Here is a 23,058-nt window from a genome sequence, read left to right as displayed (position 1 = left end):
GGCAAAGCAGCTACCAAACAATCTCTTTCTGATTTGGTAATGACTTAAATAATCCATACAAGCATAAATGGCTACAGCTAGTAGCTGTAGTTTCAGTGAACTGAAAATCTTGCTTATGTGAACTCATCAAGAAGAACCTTCAACTTCTAGTGGCTCCAAAACCAGCTTCAGTTTACACACACCCTTCTTTCTTTCCTCTCTCTGACGACATGCATCTTTTCTCAAACTCAAAAAGGTCAGGCCAGGAGCGTCTGTGCTGTACCCAGAGGTACAGGCACTGCACGAATTGGAATATCTGACCACATCACCACGCTTAATCCGTCTCCTGCTGGCATCCACTGTGGATCCAATGCTTTCGCAGCTCCACCACGGCGCATCTGCACATCTTGCAGACTGGGCACACAGCAATGCAGAAGTGCCAACAGTCTGCTGCAATGGGTGAAGGAATCTGAATGTATAATGTATTGCACTGTGTTTTGATGGATTCTCTTGTTCAAATGGATGTAATAGTTTCTCTAGCTCAGCTCCAGAACCTGGATTCACAGACTAGCACTGTCTGTGCTGTCCAGTGTCACCATACAGGGTGCCCTCAAGTTGTAATTAAGATTTAACCACAAAGAAGAAGTGCACTGCTATGCTGCAAAGCCTTCCAAGAGCCAGGTCCCTATCTGGGTGAAAATACTCTTCAGTTCTATCACAGTATCAAATCAGGGTTGCTTTGAAATGCGAGACTGAATGATGGCAAACGTGTATATCTGCAATTGCTTCCTTGCTGAGAGACAAACCAGGAAAACATGGCTGTGACAGATCCAGCAGAAGGACCAGGTCAGAGGGGACCGCGAGAACTAGAAGGATTCTTTCCCAATCCTCACCTCACCCCACAAGCAAAAGAAGTCAAATCTCTTCTCTGAATATTTTCCTTTGGTTCCTGGTTGCATCTCTTTAGAAGGCAGATCTAATGAAAACACAGGAGAGTCTGTTCTTTGTGGCCATGAGGTTAATAAGAGTGGAACACAGGAGCAGCAGGAGCTGCAGGAAGAATAATTCCTTTTAAAGCTGGAGATAGGAAGCCTATAGGTGGTAAGTGTGACATTTCCACACGGAGGAGTCCAGCTTAATTACCTACAATTCAAAGGTAGAAAGTTATACATTAAGGCAGGCAAAAAGAAAGTGGTAGGAGAGGACAGACTTTGGCCGCTCATGAAGATTTAACATCATTAACTCTCCGGCTTCCAGGAATGTTACTGTATTTTCGCTGGCCAAATACCAATACGGCTAATTGCATTTGTGTTACCTGCCGTTCAATGAGAAATTGTCTCTTTCTCATTGCCTGCACTGTCGTATACTACAGGAACACACAGCAATACCAAGCAGAGCGGTTCTACTTCATTTGTAGGTAAAACAATTCCTGTGTGCATTAAGCTTGGCTCAGCAAGACATGCAGACAACACCGAGGGGATGGAGCTGCTGTTATTCAGATGGCAGTCAGTTCTGGCATGCTGACAGGGACAGCATCCACAGGTGCTAAGTGCCTGAAAGTTATTTGGCAGAGCCTGCATGACTGGGTAGTGCTGGTAATCATAATATCTGGCCAGCTGAATATCTGAGTCACCTATTCACCTACTCAGTATTTGTGTATGCTACAGACAGACATATGGTTTACAGCAAACTAGGGAACAGACACTGCTGCACACTCATTTCTTCGTCTTTCCCAGGATTCGCTGATGCGTTCTCAGCTGAGACAGACACAGGCCAAACTTCCTTTCCAATATACCACTAAAAAGGCTATATTCTGACAGCTGTTGTTATTGCCTTAATCTCTTCTCTGTTGCTCATGCCTGATAAAATGAGGAACCGGTGGCCACCTCTGAGTTACCAGGCTCCCAAAGTCAGACATACTGAAAGGACCAAGATCTGGGTTCCCAGGTACATTTTCTTGTGCTATGAAGTCAGCGTAAGAGCCTCCCATCACCCCTGTCCTCTTATCTGAATGCTATTTGCATCTGTTCAGTTGCACTGATACAACTGACCATGAGGCCACACAAAATAATTAGTTAAAAAGCCACCACCCTAAACCCCTGTAACCAAATCACATCATTTCCCCAAGCTGACAGACAGGAGCTCGCCCCTGCCCCCAGCACTGCAGCTCTCACAGCAGAAAGCGGAGTACCACGAGGTGAGCTCCTTCCCGACCAGACAAGAGCGGGGAACCATTGCCCAGCCTGGGCTTAGTCCGTAAAGTAGTTTTGTTCTATTATAGACAGCAAGAGAGAAGGCAAGGGGAGAGAATCAACATCCACACGTGGATGTCAGAGAAAGCAAAACATTACATGGAGCCATCTAACGCTTTCTTTGCAGGGCACCACTTGGCTGAATTCCCTCTGAGATGGGTCCCCTGATGAGCAGATGATGGCCAACAGGCCTGTCCCTCCCGCTCCTCCTGTGCTTCTGCTGCTGGACACGAGGAAGAGACACTGTATACCCACTACGTTCACCATGCACAGCTCCTCAGCTGCACCGGGACAAACAGTCGCCACCTGCAAGATGCCAAGACTCAAATCTGATCAAGTCTGCTTCCTTTGCCCTGCAACGCGGCAGTAAAGGCTGTTTCTGCTTGCATCTGCTCTAAGTGCCTCCCTCCATCACCACCTCCCAGCCGCTGCAAGACCAAGGCTGGGGGATCACTTTGGTATCCCCCTCCCACGTCACTGTCTTTGCTGGCTGGTAAAAACACCCGTGACCAATGCGACCAGATGATCTCATGGACAAAGCAGCACCAGTACTGGAACACCAGCCCGAGATGCTAAGCACCAGGGTCTTAGCGTAGAGATGACTTACACGCGTGATCGGGAGCACTTGGGAGAGACCCCTTCCCTTAGAACCGAAGCAAGAAGCCGCATCCACAGCACAAATAAGGGGAAGGTCCGGAAGGGCTCCAGCTTTTTTGCCTTTAAATACTCCCTGCTGTCCTCAGCCAAGAAAACTGTTCCCCCCCTTTCTCTTTGCCCTCAAGCAAGAGGATTTAGGGAAAATTCAAAGGTGAAATTTTCAGAAGTTGACGTCTCCGAGGCAACTGAGGACAGAGACCTCTGATTTCTGAACACCCTTCCTCTCTACCTCATTCTGTATGCATTGGTCATAGGTGATTAAAGTGGCAGATCTGGAAGGGCAAAAAACTTCAAGAGTTGCAGTTTTATTATGGAGGGGCTGGAGTCTCTTCATAGCTGAGATTGTAATCAGTTTCCACTCTCAGCTCTGACTTAAATAACTCTTCATATGCATTCCTCTAACTTCAGCTCATAATTGCAGGATTTGGTATTGAAGCTAAAAAGATTGTTTTTCCCCCTTCCCTCCTCCTCACTGCAATTTGAAGAATTTGGACCTGTAATTCAAAGAGTTAGGCAATGCCAGACTGAACCTTTGCCAGACTAAATGGTTCCTTAGCTTCTTTCACTTAAGCAAACAAAGCAAAACAACCCCCCACCAAAAAAAAGGGGTTTTTTTTCATCTCCCTAAATGACTCAAAACTCAAATCTCTTTAAAAACATATGCACAGGCAGCAGTTGCAGAAAATAAGGTGCAAGTCAGAAAGTCATAAACAACCAATGCATTTAGCTGTAAGAAACTAAGTGTATACATAGTTGGTATTCTGGTAGCCAATGCTAGTTGGAAAACCTCCCAAAAGCTGAAATCACACAATCGAGGAGTTTTTCTGGTTTTAGACAAAAACAAAATCTCCTAAAAAACAGACGACTCTTTTCCACTGAAGACATGGAAAATTATCAAAACACTTTCCACTTGCTCTGGAAGCAGCAAATTGCTGCATACAGAAAACACAAAATTCTTCCTGTGCTGTACTAAAGCAGATTAGACTTTCCATTACTTTGGCTCTGTTTTTTATTTCTAGAGGTTAAAGTTTTGGCCCCAATTATATGTGGAACCTAGTATTTTTGCTATTTGCATAAACCTCATGTTTGCACTGGATTCAATATAAAATACAATCCAGCCGTTTAGTTTGTTCCTACGAAAGTACCCCCCGCCCCCCAAAGAAAAAAGAATCCATCTCTGCAAGTTGTAAATCTTCCATTTTTTCACACTGATTGCTGTTTTCAAATTTCTGCACGTGGCCAATTAACAAATCTTTCTAAAAAATCATTAGAAAGACAGAAATCAAGTGCATTTGCTGTAGCGGAGAACATCATGTGGCAAAGAGCTGCCTATCTCCCGTCTGTCCCTGACAGGCTCTCTGTAAGCCTTGCAGACGCTTTGGGTTTTGGCAATTTGTTCCCATACACGGGGAAGATTCCTATAAGAAATGGGGAACTACTGCAGCTGCCCATGCTGGAAGCGTGCAGGGCAGGGCAAGGGAGCAGGGCAGTCAACGGGCAGAAATCCAAAGGTACCCAGAGTGGAAAGATGACGGGGGCAAACAGGGTCCTTAAGTTGCTCATGAATCAGCCTGTACAGAGTACCAGCAGAAATACGGGCCCCACATAAAGAAATTAAACCTTGCGCAGGCTTCATTAATTTGAATTTAACGATTACTGTGACTTGCATCTGTAAATAGTTATGCACATGTGTGGCTTGAGTCACACGTAGTTAGTTCTTCTGATGCCAGTAAGAATTCACAAACTTTATACAACTTATGTACGTATACGGGTACAGAAACCTCTGGCCGCCACACTTAAACCTCCCTTCTAGGCATCTAATAGCCAATAAATAAGTAAGGGGAAAGGAAAGCAAATATATCTTGCTGTATGAGGTCTGGCAAAATAAGAGTTGACTTACTAAACGCCCTTCTGCACGTTCCAAAATACCCTTAATTCTGCCTGCCTGGTGGGCAACGACTACCCATTTCTGAAAGACGCAATTCTAACAACCACAACCAGGCATTCAAAAAATCATTGTCTACAGGAAAACAAATCCATGGAAGGCATGACGTTTTGACATCCTTCCCTCCTCTGGACAATTTAATCTGGCATGTAAGTAATGTACTGGTCTGGTTTGATGAAATGGACACTCTGACCCTTTCTTTACACTTGAAGATTGATTGATTGTTTGTACCTGAACAATTACACCTTAGCAAACAGGCAAAAAGAGAAACAAACCTTTGGCCACAATATTTAATTTCTGCTAGCAACATTTCACAGCTGTTACTTCCCTGTTTACTCAAAGGAACTTGCATCTTCCTTTGTAAAATGCTTTACGTTCCCACCCTCATTTCCATACTCTGCTGTAGGTAAAAACCTATTTCCTTTGAGTTCCTTAATTGAAATACATCTAATTCCACAGGCGCTTTCCAAGATTTGTTTACAGCAGAGCTAGCCACTTAAAAAGCAACAATGTTTTTTAAAGGAACACATCTCCTTATTCATATTGCAAACAACTCCTCAGATTAGTGTCAGGAGGACTATTCTCAAGTAAGTCTTGTCTTTTACCCTCTCCCTGTTAGCTTTTTGCACTCCTCTCAGCTTGGACAATGAAAATCAATGCCGCCGCTTTCCTTTTTCTCTCCAGCGTATTTGAGTATCAGGTGACAGGGGAGCAGGTTTTGTTTTAAGACAACCCTTTGCACTGGAACTTTTAAAAAAATGAACTACTTCATGGGAATTATTTGCTCTTGGCTTGTGTGGGGAAAAAAAAAAACAACCACCACCTTTTCTTTTTTTTTTTTTTTTTTTCCTTTTTAAACAAAGCAAAAATTTGTCAGCCAAATAGGAATTGACAGCATTCCTTTAAAAAGCAAAATAAAGCTCGCCCCAGCTGGGCACTCACCAGGCTGCTATATTTGTGTCTCACGTGCTGGGCCCATGTGCAATTCAGCTTCCCTTGATCTGAACGGGCTTGCTGCACTGTGTCTTCCCGAGTCCCCCCGGCACGCTTAAGCTTTTTCTCTGCCTCCTGCTCCGTGTCACCCCTGTGCCCCGGTGGAGTACAGCTGATCCAAACCCCCAGGAGCAAGCAGCTCAGACTCCGGCGTTGGCTCCAGCCCCAAACTCTGACAAAGCTCAAGCCCATCCTTCTCCCGGACCTCCAGAACTGCAAGCGAAGGCTGGGAATTGACACCCACCTTTCCAGAAACGCATCCTAGAGAAAAACTTACAGGCTCGACTGAGGTTTCTCCAGTCAATCGTTCTTTACTTTGGCTGGCATGAGAAACGGAAAAATCTATAACAATACTAAAAAGCATTTTCAATCGTATTCTGACTCTGTTTCCTCATCACTTGGAGACATTTTTGGGATGAGCCTGCTAGGTATCCGGGGGTCCTAGCTCATAGAGAGGAAACACAACTGCTTTTTCCTTTTGAGCAGCCAAATTTCCTCCCCCTACCTGGTTTCACAACTGAAACAGACCCTTCTGCTACTAAAACATGCATTTTTCCTCCTCTCTGTGACCAGGCTTCTTCTGGTTCTTCATTCTCCCTGAAGGCTCTGGCTCACAAGTAAGGATGACAGCCATCGTGTTGACTTAAAATGTCCTGCCTCTGTCCTAATGCAGAGAGACTTGAGATGCTTGTAAGAAGCTCCTACAGCTCCGCACTTTGCAGCCTGGAATTTTAAGATGAATAGTCACGAAATTCAATGTGCCTTAAAAAACCAGACCACAAACTGCAGTTGTTCAGGATCTGCTTCTTGAGAAGCTAAACCGTCCAGGGACGGGACTGACGTGATCTGCAGGATGTGCAGCATAACATGGTATTAATTCCTGACGTATTTGTTCTTCTGGTAGAAGATATTTCTCTTTCCCTCTTCCTCCTCTGAAGAAAATATTAATCAGCTGTATGTGTGGCTCTCCGTCTGCCCTCCTCTCCCCCCCATTCTCAGGTTGTTCCCATTTGAAGGAGACACACCAAGATTTAATAAGCTTTCCTTATTGCACCAATGCATTCCTAACAACTTCTGAAGCCTGGCCGCAATTCACGACTGGTTCTCCAAATCAGCACAGAGCATTTCCATTTGCTTTTTTTACTACAGAAAACTTGTTTTAATGAAACCCAAAATAAGCAATCACCTACAAACTAAGGGCATGTCTCTGAAACACAAAATGGAACAATGGGTCTCCTTGGTTTGTCTATATCAACACACAGCTTTTCTGACAGACTTAATTCTTATCAGCATCAGACAAGAAAGTCATCACCATTAAATTGTTCCTACTAAAAGCACTGTCCTGAACAAAGGATGATGTAATTCAAAGGGAAGAGAGGGAACTGGTGGTGGAGTTCGTTTTCTCTCTTGGGGCTCAGTTCAGCTCCTCCTGAAAAGGGTTTTTGTTTGCTTGTTGCATTACCATTTATATGCGGGTCATCTGGGGGGGGGGGGCGGGGCGCGGAATTTCTGCTAATAAATCCTCTTTGACAATTGCTTTGTAGTCTCGGTATTTGCAAACTGCTAAACAAATTAAGAATAGAAACAGAAAAAAAGAATTAGGTCTTCAGCAGTCATCTGACATCCTATTTTAAGCCTGTTTCTGATGACATGCCCTCTGACATTTTTTTATAATGTCAGTGACTTTTAAAATTAGAGTTCAATCAACTAATTTTCAGTGCTCTTGTGCATTAGATTTCAACAAGATGAGTCTACTAAAGTAGTTTTAATCTCTCTTTTGTTTTTGGTTTGGGAATTTTTTGTTCTTGTGCTATAAAGTGGCAAAGTGAATGAAAGGACATTTTGCCATCCGAAAAACTCCACCTTTAGGTAGCTATAAGCCAGGAACCCAGTGAATCCTGTTCATTTCATACTAGGTAAAAACCTCTTAGTCAAGGCTTCACACGGTCTGTCTTTTGGGGAGGGTTTTATTCCTTTGTTTATCTATCTCGTAAGGCAAACATCTGTTCAAGATCAGGTAAACTCCAGTTGAAACTTTAACTACAGCAGAGCTACATTCAATTCAGAATAACTTTAGTTAGAGGAATTCATTCACCAGAGCCCTTGCACAAATTATTCACCATATGCAGAAAACTACAAACAACAAATTATTTTACAGGAGTAAACACACATTAAAATTTGCATTGTAACACAAGTAACTTTAAGATTGGAATGTAAAAAGAGTTTCCATATAAAACAGCACGGAAACAAAAATAGGCACCGGCTATATTTTGTGCATTTGCAATTTACTCCTTTTGCACAGTTGTGGCGATGGTAGTGGATATTCCAAGAAGAAATCAAAAGAAAAATGTAAAAGTGAAGACACTTGAGAAGCCACTTCTGTTAAGAGAAGAGATTTTAATGTGGACTTGCATCAACTGTAGGAGTGACCAGATTTGACAGGAGAAGATAACACAATCAGGTTGTTACTGGTCCTGATAAGTAAATCAAAGCAGAGCTGCAAGAAGTGGGCTGTTCAACTTCAATGAGCATTAAATGAGAAAAAACAAACGCAAAGCATCCATGAAGTTCATGCAATGTGAGGCAAGCCCAAAGGAATTCAAAAGCCCAAGTAAACAAAACTGCTAACCAGTGACCCAGTGGGTGAAGGGCAGTTATGCAGCAGCTCCGATCCTCTGCCTTCGCAGCTCAGCCAGTGCTTACAAGTGTTGCTGTTGTACCTACATCAAGTTGGGGAGAGGCAAGGAGGAGAAGGAAGAAGTGAAAAGGAAACACTGTCACAGCAGCAAAAGCTCTGGAGCAGAAAGAGCTGCAGTCCCAAAGACAGAAACTCTTTGGTGATACAAGTTTGCTTAATACCTGGAACCAAGGTAAACTGGGATTATGAAAGCAGAAGGCAACTTTGGTGAGAGCGAACAAGCAATGATATAGAGTTTAAAAACGATACAAAGAGTAAGAAGTAAAACAACACCACAAAACCAAGGAACTTCAATGAGGCAGACTGCAATACACACAGAAAACAGGTAGGCAGGCTCTCATGGGAAGTGAGTTGAAAGGAGAAAGGAGACAAAGCAAGCTGGCAATTTCTCAAAGAAACAATACTGAGAGACCCAGTGCAAAGTGTCCTCTTGCGGCACATGGGAAGGCAGGATGGAAGGAAGCAGGAAACCAACCTGACTAAATCATGAGCCCTTTCTTGAGCTCGTACAAAGGGAGCACAGACCACAGGCCAGGCTACTGCTGCGGGGGTAAAAGGATGGAGTTGAGAAGTAGCAAGAAAGCATCCCCTTCATTCACGAGCAGTGAGAAGAACGGAAAGAAAAGTGTTAATGGAAAGGGACAGATGACAGTCTAAAGGCTGAATAATTTTTGGAGGCCAGTTCATTCAGAAGGTCAAGTGCAAGCGTCTAACGCTACGCTATTCATGTCAATGCCATGAAAGCTCAGGCTGTGGAAGCCTAGGAAAAACCCAGAGGAATATTTTTTCAAGCTGGCTGGTCCTGATGAACTTCTTCCTTTGAATACTTAAGAGAACCAGCTGAAGCAATTTCAGTTCATGGAGAACATGAATCATAAAGAACAGAAAAGATTTTAGAAGTCTGGAAAGGGGAAACATGGTGTCTAGCTTTAAAAAATTATGCTAGGGAATTACAGACCACTCAGTTTAACTTCCATCCCAAGAAAAAATATTGAAACAAATAATCGAACTATATGTAAGAAGCTAAAAGGATAAGTACGAAGAGATGAGTAACAGACCCTGTTGAATTGTCGGAAAGAAATTGTGTCAAGCCAATTTAATTTCTTTGTGTGACAGGTAATGGGCCTTGGGCAAAGGTGACAAGCAATAGATGCCATATATCTTGACTCTTAGTAGGATTTGTGACACCAGTGCCTGTGATATTCTCCTCAGCAATCTCAGAAAACATGGACTAGTAACTATTCAAGGGTAGGTGTAAAACCAGTGGCACAGCCTCACTCAGAGGGCAGCTCTTAGTGGTTTCTGTCAAAAAGGGAAGCTGCACCGAGTGAGATTCCCCAGGGGTCTCTCCCAGGACAAATATGCTGAACATTGTCCTCAACCTGAACGATGGTGTGGAGTGTAGATCTGGCTTATAAATCATGTAGATGATACCTTGCTAGGAAGACTGCAAGAATGCTGAAAGCTAACATTAGAATTTAAAGGATCTTTACAAGGTGGAGAAGCACTCTTAAAAACTGAATTAATTCAACAAAGATCAATTAAAGCCTTTAACAAGAACAAACAACTGCATGGACACAAGATAAGGGAACAACTAATTAGTCAGAAGTTCTTCAGAAAGAAAATAATCTGAGGTGGGCTTGAATGTAGTGATTTGCCAGCTGAACTTATATCAGCATCATTCTAACATTGTGAAAAAGGCAAATATCATGTAGACCTAGGAATCTGAACACATAATATGATCTTTCCACTCTACCAAGCATTAAGTGGCTTCAGGGGAATACTGTGTCCTGTTTTGGGCATGACACTTTAAGAAAGATGTAGACCCAAAAAGAGGAAGCCTAGAGGAGAGCAAACAAGAACAGTTACAACCCTAGAAAACACCTCTTTCGGGGGTAAATTGAAAGGAGCTGGGCTAATCAGTCAGCAGAAGGGAAGACTGGGGAAGGCATGATAAGAATCTTCATGTATATCAAAGACTGTTTGCAAAAGGGAAAGGAGTAATTCATTGTTCATGTCCACTGCAGACAGAGCAAGGAGGAACTGGCTTAAATTTCAGAAAGAAAGATGCATGCTAGCTAGCAAGCAGAATGAAAGCTCTATTGGTAAGCACGCTAAAGTACTAGAAAGTCTGCTTGGGGAGGGCATGGAGTTTCCATTACCGGACAGCTTTCAAAACAAATCGTACGGCAAGAGTGACAGATATATACAGGTGACTGCTTCAAGGTAGAGAGATGGGCTTGCGATGTTTTTAGGACCCTTTCAGTTCTATTTTTAAGACTCTCTGGAAATGTTCAGGTAAAGGCACTTCGAATGCTGGCATCAACCTTGCTTTCCACTAAAAATGATGTTCGAGAGACGCAATCAAAGAAAGGAAGAAATGCTTTAGGTGTATCTCCTGAAATGTGTGTTCGCTGCCACTGCTCTGCAGGATGAAATCACCAGAACTTTGCCTTCTGAGTTTCAGTGAGAGGTTGTGTCATAGCAAGGGTTATACTGGCAGCACTTCAAAGATATTATTTATCAGAGAAAACTAAAGCTTTTATTGTGACTTAAAGCCTGTTAACACTTGCTCCTTAAAGCCCCAAGCATCTGGGCAACATATTCCTAGAGAGAAGGCATAAATCTGATTTAGGTAAAACAAGAGAGACTGTGTGGGATTTAACTTGAATGTGAGATCTCGGATTTCCATTGTGCAGACTGTCTTTGGTATGTTGGTGGGTTAAGAGATCTGCTGAGATCTTAAGGGAATACTTTAAAGCACAATCTTGAAGTAATTGAATTAAATCACTCCTCCACACACCAAGTTTTCACAGGGAGAGCTAATAATAAATACACAAATATCTATGTAAGGGCTTCATTAAGGTCACTTACATTTGGAGTTAGATTTTTTTCAGTCATCTGCAAATGCCACTGATCTTCTATAGCAAGCCTTTCCAACTTCCTGAAAACCACGACGGCAAATTCTGCTAAGGCAGTTTACTTGGGAGGCTGAATGGTAAATATACCTTACGGTACTACATACTGGTAGAAAAACTACTTTGGTGGTAGCAGGGATTGTCCCTGCGACCACAATTCAGCCTGGAAGGTACCAGGAGAACAGCCCTGAGTTGTAAGACAGAGCCGTGGACTCCATTTTTTCGTGGTGGGGCACCGAAACAGAGACAAAGGCCCAGACTCCCACAGTGTTCGTGGGTTCTTCAGGGCGTACCTGCCCTTACGGATCTGGGTCTATATGATTTTATTGCAGTTACACCAGAAGGCAGAGCACAGCTGGACCTACTGTCACCTGAGATGCCAGACAGGAGACAATTTCAATTAGTCCTGACACAGAAACAGTGGTCTCTCAGCTACTACGCCCCTTCAAACTTCAGAAATGTAGTGAAAAGAAGGACAGAGGGCCAGTTATGGCCTCCCCTTCCCCAGAAGTAAAGACTATGACTTATTAGGCATCAGAGAAGCCCCACGGGTTGCTGTCGTTACGACTGTCCCAGCCAAATGGACACGGGGGAATCCAACCACAGAACAAGTGAGAGGGCATCACAGTCACTGCTCAGGGAACCGCGTGTGGCTTTAGCTTGGCTAAAAGCAATTTTAGGCAATTATTACTGCCAAATTTGAGGAGGTTCTGGTTTCCAAAGGAAACGAAACCACTGCCAAGCGGTCTTAAAAAACGACGAGCGCCACGGGTGAGATCCAGCCTGGATGTGAGGCTGTCCCCTGTTCCTCCCCTCAGCCCACCCTGAAGGGCAAGGAAGGCAATGCAGGAGGGAAGGGGCAATTCCCCCGCTCTCCCCACATCCCCCCGGCACCATGAGCTGGGAGGGCCAGGGCTGAGATTACTGGCTTACGGTTATGGCCGGCAGCTGAGCTGGTGATTCAACGGGAGGTGTTTTAAGGATGTAGGGAGCAAAGCCCTGACCTGCCCGGTGCAATCCTCCTGCGTTTTCTGACAGCCCCTTGTAGAAAGGGGAGCACCTGAGACGGTATGCCCAACTCCCTCCTATCAGCAAGAGCATCTCTGAGCCTCCCTGAGTACCCAAAGTGCAACAGTTCCCCACGATTTCTCTTTGGCGCTCCAGTATGTTTCCAGTTTGTCTGCATACCAGTGTGTTAGCTGCATTTGATCAGGGTGGACATAGCTGGCTTCAGGGTTTCACAGCCACCAAGAACAGGCCGTAGTGATCTTCAGTACCTAAAACACGTGGTTGGTGGGAAAGAGCTACAGCACCTGGTCTGTGCAACAGCTAAACTTCAGAGACTGGAAACCAGACCAGAGAACAAACAGGGGGTCAGAGACTTACTGAATTGTGCAGGTAGGAAGGGATCTCCTGAAGTCTCTAGTCTAATCCCCTGCTCAAGGCATGGCCAGCTAGACCAGTATTGTCCCAGACTTCCCACAGAAAGCCAAGATGCTTCTTGGCTTTAATCCTCTGTATCAGTGCATCTCTGCTGTGCTCAGAGTGCTTATTTTTCTGCTTGCTTGCGACGTGAGTGCTATTCTGCCTGGGCTGCTAGCTGGCTTGCATCAGCACATATGTGTTTTGGAATCTGTGAGAGGAAAGGATGGCTGAAATGACACAGAAGAAGGAAGGTCCCGTGATTTCCCTGGGATCCCTGAAGCGGTTTCATTTCCTTGCTCTGCCAGAGTTTTCCTGCATAGCCACGGACACCCACCGCACAGAGCAGGATTCGTCTAGCCTAACGTCTCACCTACAAGACGGACTTCTATCATAAGCTCCCGTTATAGCCTACAGAGGAAGATCACAGGTCCAGACAGCACGGCATCCCATCCTAAACCAGGTATTTCATCTGGGTGGTTTGACCCCTCTCTTCAGCCTCTGAGTTTCTGAGCCTCCCAAAAAAAAGGAGAAGATAAGTCTCTGGTATTTCACAGGGGTATTACATGCATCGATACAGTAAATATTTTCAGGCCCGCAGATACTAACCATGATCAAGAGCACGGAAGAACCAGAGACAGAAACCTACTGTGAGAACTTTTGCTCTTTCTTATTCATCCTGATCACCAGAGCTGGATGAATTCTTTGCAGCAAAAATTTGGCAATGCTTCCTCATGAAATTTTGGCACATAGACATTTTTGATTAATTTGTTCCTTATGCAAACGTATTCAAAACAAAATTGATGAGAACGTATTTCAGCCCATGGACTAAACATAAAACTTTTCCCCATGACTAGAGCAAATTAAAAATTTCAAATGTGAGCTGAAATGTATTTATTTTTGGCAAAGAAAGGGACAAAACGACAGCATCCTCACACATTTCTGTTTGAATAAGTTAAACCACAACGTCCAACCATAACTCTTTCAAGAATTCATATGCTCTTCAAAAGCTGGCTAGCAAATCACTTGGTATGACAAAGCAAAGTCAGATAATACTGGTAATTCTCCCTGATTGGATGAGTTCAAGCTGACAGGACTTTTATAAGCACATACATTTTTCCATTGCTTATTTCTGTGATTCCATAATCGTAAACAAAATTCACCGGAGAAATGTTTCTGAAAGAAAACGAAGCAGAGCACTGAACAGAAGCCTTGCCAACACGCAGGGAGAAAGGAAGGTCACGAGATCCCACACCAGAGCAAGAAGACCTCTAAAATCCTGCTAGTGCAGCTGAAGGTGGACGTAGCTGCACGAGGTGCTCCGTGGGGATAGGAGAGCCAGGGATAACCACCTGGGTGGCAATGGTGGCCTATCAGTTTTGTGACTGAGATTAGAGGCAGCGTGATAAACCCGGTACAAAGAAACACCTCCCTGCCTGCTGCAGCAAGAATTAATTCAGGCTACGGGTTTTCATCTCGGGGCTCCTGTGAAGACGCTGAACTAAACCAGCTCTGAGCATCATCCTGCTGGGCGAGCTTGGTGCAGGAGCTGCAGCTACCCTATTGCACTGCCGTTCCAGGGGAAACAAACATTAGCAAATGCTTTTTTATGGAATTCATTTACCATAGCTCTTGCTGATGACAGGCTGCTGGGGAGCAGAGTTATGACATCCAGAAACTGACAACAAGAGCAATAAAACCTGACATATATCATGAAAGCCAAGCTATGGTACTACGTGTAATTAACAGAGAGTGTAATTATTCACCTCAAGAAGGACTTTGATGGATGCCTCATAGTTAATTCTTTTTTCCTGTGTTTCATCTTCTCTCTTTCACGGCAGCCAGGAAGGCTAGCTTGCAACTTTCAGCTTTTTGCCCTGTTTCTCATCCAAAGATGTTGTATCTTTATGGCCTGTAGCCAGCTTGGACCAATCCCAGGCTCGATGCTTCATCTAACCCTGGAGGTGCCTAGTTTCAGGCCCAGATTTTGGAGCTGAGGGGCCATTATATTAGCATGGGACAGACCAGATAGGCATGTGTATTAAAACTCTGAGCACACCCAGTATCGCTCAGATGTTTCCAGGATCCTGAGTATAATCATATGCATAAGAGCAATCTTCCTTTTCATAACAGCTCTGTGCCTCTTTTCCTTAGTGCCGGCTAAACCCTGACACAAGTTACAGCTGGAAAAGGAGTGTTTATTTGCCCCAAATTCTTTGAATTGTCAAGAAATCTGAACAGAAAAGAGAGCATCAGGAAGAGTTTGAACAGTTGCCCAGTCCCAATAAGCTGCAGAGGAGGCATTTAAAAAGCTGCAGTACCATCCATACAGTGGACTCGGTGGTGTTTGTTGGCGTGCACTGCTTTTGCATGGGAGGAGAAGCAACTGGGGAGGATTTGGCTCAAGCTCTGAAAATCAGAGGGAGAAGCTGCTACTATACAAAATGTGATCATTTAAAAACATTGCAACCATGGGTAATGTGATCAAGCTGATGCGCTGGGGACTGGCTAGAAATTTAAGCTCAGTCACATGAATCTGAAGAGCTCCACAACCCTTAAATGAAAGAGAAATTCATAGCCTTGGGACAAAATGACCGAAGCCTTATCTAAAACCCATTGAAGGCAACCAGAATGATTCCACAGGCTTTTGGGGGTGTTGGATCAGACCCCAGATGAATGCAAACCTCTGAAGAAGAGGCTATATAATCTCAACGCAGGAACAGAGACATTTTAAAAGGCAGTGAAATGCACAGTTGGGCTCTGTATGACTCAGTGATGAATGAGTGTCCACGTTGCATCATTTCAAAAAGAGAAAGCTGGAGATGAAGGGAATCCGAAAAAGAATCCAGAAGAGAAATGAGAGTTCGTCTGATAATCACAACCCCCTAGCCACACAACGGGTTTGAGTACACAGGCTAAGACAGACCCCAGAATTTGGTCAAATACCCTATAAATGCAAAGACAAAAAAAAAAAATCATTTTCAAAGCTGCGGCACATAGATTAAAACTAAGAGAGTCTGCACATTTAGAGAACAGAAAGGCAACGGCATATATATTTTTGTAGGCACAGAGAGTGCAAAATAAATGGCTCAGACAGGCAAACACAGCTAAACGTTAATGGCACGGCTGTATTCTTTTAAATTGAGTAACTGCAACGTGTTCCAGGGAAAATACTGGGACTTGAAAATGACATAGTCCAAGTTAGTAAAAAGCGATGAGTGTTGTAAGCACTACAGAATCCTAAACAGACTACACAAATCCTCACGTCTCCAAGTACCACTTTGATAAATTAGTCATTCCCATGTGATGCCCACCCAGAAAAACGTACCACTCACCCTAATGAGTAGGAAAACTGAATCTGATCATAGGAAAAAAGCAAGCACTTATTGGTACAGAAGAACAATTTATAGTTTGAAAGAATTACGTGGTTGTAACTGAGAAGTCAAATATGCTATGGATGTGTATTGATTCACATAACTGAAATGAAGCCATAAAGTCTGTATAGCATCTGATCAAAATAGCTAAAGAAAGGACAGGTAAGATCTTAGCAGAAAAACAAAAATATTCTAAATGTTAGATATAACACGGGCATTTTTGGAAGAAAAAAAAAAATAGCTCAGGCTCTAAGCTAGTGATTTTTAATACACCATTTGGATATTATACAGTGAATTTAAGCAAAGGCCATTTGGTACAAGTTCTGCTCCCGAGGTATTACGAAGAGTAATTGCACAGATCTTTGAGGGATTACGAGGTGTCAGACTTTTAATGGATGATGTTTTAATTTGGGTACAGGGAAGTTAACACAAAGAAAGACTTTGGCAAGTATTGCAGGAAGCCAGAAAGAGATGCCGATCCAGTATATAAAATACCTGTGGTCTAAAACACAGCGTTGTGTTCAGAGGTTGGGCAAAGACGGCTTAGCTGGGGTTCCAGCTAAAATAAATGCAACAGCAGAACGTCCACCTGACAACGTAAATTAGATCTACAGAGATTTATGAAGATGGTAAACTATATTCCATTATTCATTCCAATTGTAACTAGGGTCAATATGTCCTTAAGGAATTACTGGTAAAGTAAGCTACCTGGTATTGGGGAGATTAATAAGAACAAGGAAATAAACAGTTAAAAACGGTGACACTAATCCACCAGCTTAAAAATATCGTAATGATGTTTTCTGAAAAGCCATAATACGTGCGTATCTTACCTGTTTAGACTGAGATTCCTAAGCAGAACAGACAGAAACTATTGCCAGGTTGACAAAGAAGTGCTAGTAATTTTATATGCTCCTCTAAACTTCCTTCAATCTAGATAAATATGAAAGATATCGAGAAAAGAGACTACAAAGCACTTTGAAGGGGGTGTAAAAAATCTTTTGCCTAATTTTCACAGATACTAAGCATTAGCTTGAGTTGGAAATGCAGACAGTAAGCACCTTGCAAAATCAGTCCATTTGTCTTTAGCATCATCTACAACTTCATAGATAAAGCTGATGTTCTTTTACCAGGGAAGATTATTTCAAAGGCACAAATTGCTGTTTGATGCCCAGTGTCTAATGTACAGCTATGTTCCCAGCTGAAAGTTGAAGGTTTAAAAATTTCCCTTATTTTCCTTTGGATTGTAATTGGATTAAAAAGGGCATGCCAAACACTGCTATCACAGCAAAGAAAAGCAGATAGCATTTACACACCAAACTGTGTTTTCTAATATATTCAAAACACATACAGTAACGATCATATCAGCAAAAAACGAAACGCGGCTATCTGTGGTATGGGATGCAGCAACTGTTTTGCAGTGCTGAAACAGTCCAAAAAAAAGGGGGAAGAGGAAGAAATTTTCATTGCAAAGAGGAGGAATTCAGAAAGTAGCATGTAATTATTTTATTGGAATTTGGTGAAGACATTGATGCTAACATCCCTGCTTTTACAGGAAATATCATATGATCTCTAACGGCAACAAATGACCCGCACCTTATTTTGATACGCTATCCGAAGGATTACTCCTCCATCCGCACGGGGAGCCGCACGCTGCAGCAGAGCACCCGATCAATCCTGGCTCACAGAACTTGCCTCCGTGGAGTTCCCATCAGGAGGTTCTCGAGCTTCTCATTTTCAGACAGCCGACCCCACCTTACACTCTTTTACGCTGGAGAGATCTATCACCATCCCAGTATTAGGTGATAACGGCTTCAGGCCATAACGTATCATTGCCTCTAGAGGCAGGTGAAGGGAAGCAGCAACCAAGGTTTAAAGTTGGCAGCATTCACAAGAAACATGAATTTAGCAGCTTTCAACAAATGTCTGTAACACGGAAGACAGAAAATGTGGTATCTGTTTGTCAGACTCCCAGGACTGTGATAACAAGATGTGCAATAAGTCAAGATTGAGTGGATTAACTACTCTCTATGCAAAGCCCGGCACTAGTATGTCAGTGGATTTAACAGGGCAGGATAAAATTAGCAGACCCGTAGGAAACCTGTAAGGACATAAAGGGTACCAATCGTTAGGACTGAAATACACTGGGAGAGCTGGTGTGGGGAGCCCTGAGCTGGGAAAGCTGGGGGTAGGAGGTGCAGGGCAGGAGAGGCCCTGGCAGAGCTTTTCAGCATGTGGTTGTTTCCAATCAGCTCTATCCATCCTTCAGTTTTATATGCTGTGCAGTTTTGTGGCATCTAGGAGAAAAGCAGCCATGAGCCCTACAGCCCCAATTATTCTACTACGATATCTATGGGGCCTTATGGAAGTCCCTTCCACAAGACATCCTATAGAGCTGTAACGCACAAAGCACGCTGAGCCGCTTGGCGTGGGCCGAGCGAGCGAAGTGATGAGTGGCTGCCAGCGGCACCGACGAGCAGCAAGCCCTGTGCTAGGGACAGAGGTGTGCAGGTCCTGCGGCAAGAGCCCACAGCCCCCCGCTTCCTCCGGTGCCCCTGGGTTTTTAATATTTTGTTTCTCTTGCCCACTCGTTCCCAGCTACTGAGTCATGGGTTCCTGAGGTTTTTTCCGATCTGCACGGAAATGCTATTGCAAGAGCATACGGGTTCAAACGCTCTGCTTCGTGGCCTCCTTCTCCTGGCTTTGTTTCCCTTTCTGCCCCCCCCCTCCCCATTTTTTCTCTCTCTCCCTTTCCTCATTATTGTGGCAAGGGAAGGAAAGGAAAGGAAACACTTCAGAAATGAAAGATTAGTTTGCTGTATCATAAAGATGAGCTTTGTAATCACTTTCCTTTAAGCAAAGAATTAAAAGATAATAAAAGCCCTAATTAAGGACCTCGTTAGCTTAACTAGATTTTCATATGCAAAGTGATGTTCGCCACGTGCTGCTGCCGTCTGAAAATGCCGCCTGGCCCGACATGGAAAGCACCTGTGCCAACTCCCAACTGCATTTTCCTTCTTCCTTTCACTTACTTCTTTTCTTTCCCCCTCCTTTCCCCTCTGCGCCAGGGTTCAGCAGGCTCGGGTCGATGCGAGGCTGCTTTGTGCTGGGCGCACGCGAGACAGACCCGGCATACCTTAGGAACCGCGTGGAAGAAACGCGGGTGAGGCAAAAGGGCACAAAAGATGGAAGAGAGCAGAAAGGACTGACAAAAGCTGAGATCCCGCAAGCTCAGCCCGAGAGGAAGGCAGAGGCAGCACACAGGAGCCGCTCAGGCCAAGCTGGTCCGACGGCAGGTGGAGACTAGCTAGGTGCAGGATGAGTCCTGCTGAGCAGAAAGATGCTTTGGGTGGGTCTGGACTGCCCCAGCGCAGAGCTGGAGGGAGGACGTGCTGGCTGGGGCTAGCCCAGGTCTTGCCCCTGTACAGAACCTAGCCTGCAAATGCAAAGACTTGCATTAAGGGTTTGGTTTCATCCTTCGCTGGAAACGAAAGCTGGATCCTCGGAGACACTGTGTGAGGGGCTTTCCGGAGCTCTGTTCCTGGTCCCGCAAGACCCTCGGTGCAGTCTAGCAGGTGGACAGGTAGCTGTTTGGGGATGTGCTTAATAGAAGCAATTAGGAAATCATTACGCCGCACTAACGCAAGCATGTGAGCGTACAAAATGACTGCTCGCCGCCGTGGGAGAAAGCAACCCGGCCCGGCTGAGCGAAGAGCCCTCGGTTATCGGCAGCGCAAGCCAGCAGGCACTGCCCAGCAGAGGCCACGGCAGAGCCAGGAGCAGGCGTCCGCCCGGCTGTAACAATCTGATAAATTCCTACAGCTGGGAACTCAGCACGAGATGGGAATCGGGATTTTCATCCTCGTTAAAACCGTAATCGGAGCCTCATTCTACTTCGTTTAGACCCTGCTGCGAACGTGAGCAAAACCCGCAGGGTGCTGAGCAGGGAGGTGACCGCGGGGCGATGGCGAGCGGCACGCCGGCCAGAAGCAGTGGGAGGCTGGAGGGAGGACACCGAGGCAGAGACCGGTGTGGCCTGCGTGCATCTTGTGTAGGTACGCAAAGACCCCTGTTGCGAGCTCCCCGTCTTTAAACTTTTTTTTTTTTTTTTTTTCTATTTAGAGAATAAGAAAGAAACCGCTCCGGTGCCGAGAAGAGATGGGTTTGAAACGGAGCCTCGGGGCTCGGCCTGCAGCTCGAGCCTCTCGGTGTGAGCGGCTGCACTTTCACCCCAAACCTGGTGGACCTCAGACCCCTGCCTGAACCCCTGGGTTCAATCAATAGCCCCTATCTCAACTGTTAGTCCAGGGCAAGACTTAAGGAGACCTGATATAGCATTACTAGATTGGAGACCGGGTCGATCTGTTTATTAGCTGAGAATTTTCTTTGTTTAATATAATTGATTCTTGCCTTTCCTCTGCAAAACATGGGAGTGGCTCAATACAGGGGAGGGTTTTTAGTTTGAGAACAGAGATGAAGAACTATAAACCAGATCCAGAAGTTGCATCCAGCACTCAGACACCAGACTCGTGGCTGGGCCCATCTCCGACCATTACATGTACTCGCGCAGAAAAGGAAATTGCCAAGGTGCCTTAAATATAGTTTAAAAATAATCAGCAACAATCAAAGTACTTCTACTACGTTATGGGTTGAGAGTGAGGCAATTTGTTAGTAAGGGTCAGGCAAACTACCCTAATTTGGCCTTCCACCACTTCCCACCTCGTGGACCAACAAGTGTATCATAACTATTAGAACAACTTCAACGAATGTTACAATTACTCATGTCAAATGAAAATGTAATGCAGTTAACGCACATGCTGGCTCCCCACTGCTACTGCTGATGATTATTGCTATTAGAGCATGACCAAACAGTCATTCAAATATAAACAGCAGATTTGTTTTGATGGTGTTCGTGGCCCATTTTATTCGCTTTCTGCGAACATTAACGCAAATGGCTTTGGTTTGCAAGACTGTCCCTGGGGAGAGAGACAAAGTCAGGAGCACCGTTGTGCTGACTACGTATCAGCAGATAGCTAAACTATCTGCACTGGAAGATTTTGCATGGCTGTCTGGAAAACTTGACAGCCACCTCATCGGAGAGAAAAAGCAGAGCTATGCAAGTCCGAGTGCCAGTCGCATAAGATGAGCACACAGTACCTGAACAAAAAAATCATGGCGATCCACTGACGGGCAACTCTCACGGAAGCACGTTCCTGCCAGCCATTCAGTAAACAAGAACGACAGCTACATCGAAACGTGGTACCCAGCTCATTCGCAAGAGTTTCTGATCCGAAGCCTATTAAAGGAAAAGGTGTCTTTCCATTGACTTAAATGGTTTGTGTGTTACAGAGTAACACGTGGGGCTAAATTCACTAAAAGCTCTGCTTGCTGTGAAAAGATTACCTGATTAAGAAGATTAATTATTATTATTATTATTATTGCTCTCATTTCTATGTCGCCCTTTAGTGGAATTCCTTATCTTTACATCAGTTTCCAAGATGGGAACTCTGTTGCTCTCTCCACCTTGTCTGAGCTGCTTACTGCAAGTGGGTTTTGCCACAAAAAGTGCTAATCCTTATGGCCGCTGATGTGATTACGTCGTGCAGCCGACTGCAGAACCTCTCCTTTGCAAAAGGACAGATGCAGAAGGTGGCAAACCCGGGATGCCAGGGATCCAACTAATTACCGAACTGCACCAAGGCCATGACTCTTGCCAGATGCTTTGATTACAGCTCCCGTTTATCTCTTCCACAGAAGCACGTACTCAGGAATATGCACACTGAGGAAAGGCTGAGACTCTTGCACATCACAGGACAGACTTTGAGGCTAGGCCACAGTCTTCCAGCTTGCATTAATTCTGACGGGTTTGTGAAAGATGTCAGTCTCCTCTGAGGAGCACACGGCTCCGGAGGGAGCGGCTGGTTGATGCAGAGAGGACAGCTCAAGGGCCTGAGTCAGGTAAATTACTAAGAATGCAGAAATGCAGTCAGCACATGTTCTTCGAAAGCCTTTTCAGTGGAGGATTAGATACAGTATAATAATATCTCTAGTATATAAAAGGCAGACGGACTACAGAAGAGTGCTGGTTTGGGCATGAATATGGAGCTTTGAGGAGTCATTCCCAGGTTGATTTCTAGTGCTGGTTCCAAGGAAGGGATGTGCAATCCTTTGAATTGCAGTCCTGCAATCCAAATCACCTGTCCAACATGCCAAGAGCTAAGGAAGTTTGGAGTGCACTCCTGTGCTTATTCTTGTTTGGTGTTTCCTCACACAGCAAAAAGATTAGGTTTCTTCAGACCAGAGCATAAACGACTGAAAAGAAATGTGACACAGAAATACAAAATCATGGGCATCACGTATCAAGTGAATAAGAAAGATCTTTTACTGTCTCTTCCGGTAGAAGCAATGGGAACCCAATGAAGCAGACAAGTGATGAGCAAATGCAAAATAAAGCACGTGGAGCAGAGTTCAGCTGTGGAACTTGCTGCCACAGGACACTGCAGGAGCTCAAAGAGCCAGGAGACAAATTCACAAGAAACTACCAAGCACAGAGCGAACACTGCCAGCTCAGGAGGTCCCTGTGCTACAAATCACTGGAGGCTCAGAGAGTGTAACAGAGCAGTATCGTTATATACTTACACCACTCTTACATTTTTCTCTTGGCATCTGCTATAGGTCACTGCTGGAGACATATGGGGGAAAGGGAGCTAGACAGATCCTTGGTTCTGCCTGGTATGGCAGTTCTTATGTTTCTGACTAATTGGGTGAGCTGTACGGCTCAGATCCTTAAGCAGGAAGTTAGGCATGTCTGTGCTTAGAGAGC

The 23,058-nt window shown here is 44.5% G+C and overlaps 1 protein-coding gene across 1 annotated transcript in view; it reads right to left on the bottom strand.

The window, feature by feature from the left end:
- Positions 1–23,058, bottom strand: part of LOC115343582 (limbic system associated membrane protein) — a 1,014,959-nt gene that overhangs the window by 798,382 nt on the left and 193,519 nt on the right. The gene's annotated exons all lie outside the window — the stretch shown is intronic.

The sequence above is a fragment of the Aquila chrysaetos genome, chromosome 7 (assembly GCF_900496995.4).
Source record: "Aquila chrysaetos chrysaetos chromosome 7, bAquChr1.4, whole genome shotgun sequence".
NCBI lineage: Eukaryota > Metazoa > Chordata > Aves > Accipitriformes > Accipitridae > Aquila > Aquila chrysaetos.
The sequence above is the reverse complement of the archived record's forward strand: the minus strand, read 5'-3'. Positions and strand labels throughout refer to the sequence as shown.